Source organism: Belonocnema kinseyi, chromosome 10, assembly GCF_010883055.1.
Source record: "Belonocnema kinseyi isolate 2016_QV_RU_SX_M_011 chromosome 10, B_treatae_v1, whole genome shotgun sequence".
Classification (NCBI taxonomy): domain Eukaryota; kingdom Metazoa; phylum Arthropoda; class Insecta; order Hymenoptera; family Cynipidae; genus Belonocnema; species Belonocnema kinseyi.
The window spans coordinates 97,768,647-97,773,614 of record NC_046666.1 but is presented as its reverse complement, the minus strand read 5'-3'; the positions used below and the strand labels follow the sequence as shown (position 1 = coordinate 97,773,614).

Here is a 4,968-nt window from a genome sequence, read left to right as displayed (position 1 = left end):
CCCCCCGCCGAACATCCCATACGCTCGCTACGCCCTTGTCTACATATTCTAAGTATAATTACTAATACAGTGAAACACTTTTATACCGCCGATTTTGTTGCTGATCTTGAGTGTGAATTAACTCATTGCAGCCCGCTCCGCTTTTGTTTGTTCACGCTTGACTGCTCGCCTGAGTGACAACCGCAGACCCCGCGCAGTTCCTGTTATACCACCCTATAGCGCGGCTTCAATTCTCGGAATGGCTATAGAATGGAGGGCTATTAAAGTGTTTCTCTGTACTAACGTTATTTCATTCATTACATTTTTAAAAGTGTTTTGCTTTTGATGCATTCGTAAACACATGAAAAAACATCCCAGCTCAACCGTTGTAACAGCTGACTCATGCATATACATACACATACTGTATTCGTCGCCCATTTTTTCGCTTAAGGCCATGTGACAAGAGGGTCACGTGATCAAACCTGGTCTTCAATTTTTCTTTCCCAACTTACGTCTAAACGAAATAAGGTATCGCTATGAAAGTTTGGGAAATGAAAGAGGAAGTAATAAAGTCCATGTCTCTGCTTTGTTCTGGTGGAAATTTTGAGACAAAAATTTTTTTTGAAGAAAACACTAGTGGAAGTTTTCTTTCCCAACTTACGTCCACACAGAATGAGATATCGTGTTAAAAATTTGGCACGATAAATAGAAGTCATGCAAGAATGTGTCTCAGGTCCTAAATAATTAGAATATTGAAAAAAGTTTTTTTTTTTAATTACTATTTTGGAGAAATACCGACCATACTGTCGTCAAACCCTGCAAGAAATTTGAATGTTGTCAATGAGCTAGTTATGAGGTTTATATTTATCAAAGTGGGGCATAACGACAAAAATCGCTCACGAACATTATGCACAAATAATGCAAAAACTAATGTTTGCACTTGAAATGCAAATAAACATATTTGGTCTGAGATGCGCATTATTCTGGTATCAGCTGTGTCAAAGCGGCACTAGCGCAGCGAGTAGACAACTTCGAACTTCTAGGGGTCTGTGGGTAAAACAGATTGCATGATTACCGTCAGATAAAGTTAAAAGTCAAACTTCTGCTGTAAAACCCTAATATGCCCGTCGATAAATTTAAATTTATATTTTATAAATTTAATTTAGGCAGTATTACAAGTAATTTTAAAAAAATTTAAGTTAATTAATTATTATTTTATTTAAAATAAAAAATTATTTAAAATAAAATTAAATTAATTTTGCCTAAATGAACTTTTTTCTTCCTCTAACTCTTTGCCAATCAGTGCCTACGCGGGAAAAATGTGAATTTGAATCTTTAAACTTTTAAAATTAGAAACAAAATAGAAATGCACAAATTGAATTGTTGAAACTACATTTTAGAAATAATATTGCGACGCACGCAACGGTACGCAACAGTTGACCATTTTGTAATCTAAAAAAAAGTGGATTTCTATTTCACAAACATTTAGGTATTAATATTAAATTAGTATAATGAGTATTTATTAAGTAATAATTATAAAATAAGTATTATTCTGTATCCGAAATTTTACAACATTTTTATTACAAATACATCATTTATAAGTTTTAGAAATTCGAAACCTTAAAATTAAACCTTTTCTCAGTTTAAGACTTGCCATCGTCGACATTCAATGTTTTTATTATTCTGCATATTCCATGTTCAATTCTTAATACTCACGTTATTTCATTCTTTATATTTTCAAAAGTGTTTTGCTTTTGATGCACTCGTAAAGACATGAAAACACATCTCAGCTCAACCGTTGCAACAGCTGACTCACCCATATGCACACACACACAAACACTGCATTCGGCACCCATTTTTTCATCGAATAAACCTTATCATTTAAGAAAACGACATTGCGCGAGTGCGAAAAATATATAGCTCTTCCGAGTAAGTTCAGGGCAACTTTGCACTGAAACTTATGTGGGAATAGTAAACATTGACGAAAAAAACTATTTCAAACAACTGGAAGTTAAAAGCTGCCCCCAAAAGAAATGTCTTATATACCAGGAGAAAATCCATTGAAAAGAAAAAAGGTTGGTGTGCACAAGAAGTGCTGTTTTGGAAAGTGTAAAAGTAACAGTCGGTGCTCGTCCTCCTTGGAATGTACTTGGTTGATGTGTTTAGAAATGTTCAGGGTTCTCTACATAGAAGAAATGTTAAGGAATTTTAAATCAAAAACATTAATCAGAATAAAATTAACGCAAATAGTAAATTGTTTTGACTATCAATTAATAATGAGTTTTCGTGAACCGTCCAGTGGTCATGAATGTCCTAAGATGTTTTTAGAACGTCCTAAGTCAGGCCCCAAATAACGTTCCAAAAACATACAATATTCCAAAGACGTTTTAAGACATATTTGGAACATTGGACGTTTTTTAGCCTGACTTAGAGCGTTTTTATGCACGTTCCAAAACGTATTTTAAACCATGCGTTTTAAATATGTCTTTAGAACATTCTGAAAACGTCTTTAAATTTCGTGCCGATTGGGTGGCCCTTTTGGATAAAAATTGAAAAAGTGAGAACATTTCCAAAAATTTTGAGACTACTTGTTTAAATTTAAGAATTCTATTGAAGGCTATCCGTAGTATAAAAAATCTGCCCGCTGAGCGGGCACATTCTTATTGTGCGGCCCGCGGGCTGCTCGCAAGCTTGAGCGTGCCTCGGGCGCGCGACTGTTGGTTCTTGCACTGTGCGCTCGGTCTTTCTATTAACCCCACATTTGTGAGCAAGACTTTTAAAACTAAAGGTCAAAGCATCGACAACTCTCTTTAATGATTGTGAATTCTCTTTTATTAAAGCTCCTTCGGCTTTAACGAACACATTCTCATCATGTATTTCATGTTTCGCACTTGATTTTGTCGAAAATGCGAACAAAAGTATTTTTACTGTCTTATTTTTATCATTTAAAAAATCTGTCCGCTTCGCGAACATATTCTCATCGTGCACTGTGCGGGCGGCTCACAAGCTTGAGCGCACACTTTTTAAAACTAAAGGTCAAAGAATTGAGAACAGTAATTTGGTGATTGTGAATTCTTTTTTGTCAAACCTCCTTCGGCTTTAACGAGCAAAACAGTTACACATGTGGTCTACACATCAGCCGGAATGTTTTTTAACTTCTAAATTATATCCCTAACCCGAGTGACCCAGACTTTGCCAATTGAATTTTCTACCGAAACTCAAGCAGTTGTTATGATAATCTGCAAAATAAACCTGCAAAATAAACATTTTTCTTTTCTTGACTTTTTTCTATATTGTGCATTATTTAACTTAAAATGTTTAGTTTCGTGTTTTTTGGAATGTTGTAAATGCTATCACTCTAATAATTTTTGGTTTTGTGAAAAAACTCATAAGTATAAATTGTTCGTCTTTTTAAATACAGTGAAATATATAGATTATATATAGATCGTGCAAGAATTGACGCCGCGCCGCAGGTAGATGTAACAGGAGCTGAGCGGGGTGCGCGGGGTCTGCGGTTGTCACTCAGGCGTGAACAAACAAAAGCGGAGCGGGTTATAATGAGTTAGTTCCCACCCATCCTCAGCTCCAAAATCAGCGCTATAGAAGAGTTTCACTGTACTATAATTATCCGCACAGAGAATTTTCGATTTTTGAAAAAAGTGGGTTCAAAAATTTTAAAAATGCGCAAACATTTTTGAATTTTTATCAAAAATGGCTGGCTAACAAACTTGAACTTTAGGACACTTAAAGAGTGTATCAACCGTATAGCGAACCGAATGAACAAAAAGGATACTCTACAGAGTACCCTCATTGTATCCCCATAGTATCCCTTCAATATCATTCACCAAAAACCAAAAAAAAACAGCTAGATCAACTTTGAAATAAGTGAAATTCGGATTCTACGTTAAAATTTCCATTAGAAGGTCACTGAGTAATTGCAATAGTTATTTTGAAACCCGTAAAAAGTTTAAAAAAATAAAAGATGTATAACCCCTATAGGCTGATACACTTCAAACGTATTGCGATTACTCCGTAACCTTCTAATGGCAATTTTAACGTAGAATCCTTTCCGCTCTACATTTCTACATTTCCGAATAATAAAAAAATTTACTTTGAAGGTCTCTCAGTAGCGCACATGGCACCCTAAAGAGATAAATTGAACTATACGAGAGATGATTATTCAGACAACTTTTAAACTAACTATTAGACACATAAAAAAATCTAAATTTTTGGGCGCCAGTCCTTGCTTGGGACAAAGGCGACTCAATTTAATCAAAGTGAGTGAGAAACGATAAAGGTACACGGAATCTATATATATATATATACATATATATATATATATATAAACCTAAAATAAAAAGAAAACAAGATCAGAGTGGCTTCATCTTCTGGAAGAATGTCGTCGGTTGTATATGCTAAACTTTCGGATCGTAAAGTTTCTACTCTCCTTTCGGCTTCCTCAAATGATTCTTAAAGAAGCATAATTTGAAAACTAGAAATATTTTGTATTATAATCTGACATAATATCAGACGGCACAACTTAAAATCACTATCTCCATGAAAAAAATGGCAGAAAAAAAGAGATTTTTTAAAATACATATACACTTACTGGCATGTCCCCTTAGCATGCTTGTGTATGAAAGCCAACTTTTTTTAGGTGGTGCTTTTGCTGTGAGTAGAGAGTGTAACAGCTCTTTGCTTTTCTCGTTATAAGCTGGCGGCATAAATTTTGCTTCCGGCTTTCGTTTGGTATGATTGAATGTGATCTATTTTGATGGTACCAAGTCAATATCGCAAATTCCAGTTTTTGGACCTCTTTTGATAAATTCAACCAACTGGAAGTCGTAAATCTCTTCGGTATCAGACATGATTTTCCGACACCAAATAAGTTAATCACTGCTTAATATTTTCGGCGTGTAGAGCCAGCCAACCTAGTCAGCTGTAGAGTCAGTCTATACTATCTGTCTATATACTATAGCCAGCTATAGA

The 4,968-nt window shown here is 34.9% G+C and overlaps 1 protein-coding gene across 2 annotated transcripts in view; it reads right to left on the bottom strand.

Moving 5' to 3' along the window:
• The window catches only part of LOC117181681, a 319,825-nt gene that overhangs the window by 111,812 nt on the left and 203,045 nt on the right, over window positions 1–4,968 (bottom strand). The gene's annotated exons all lie outside the window — the stretch shown is intronic.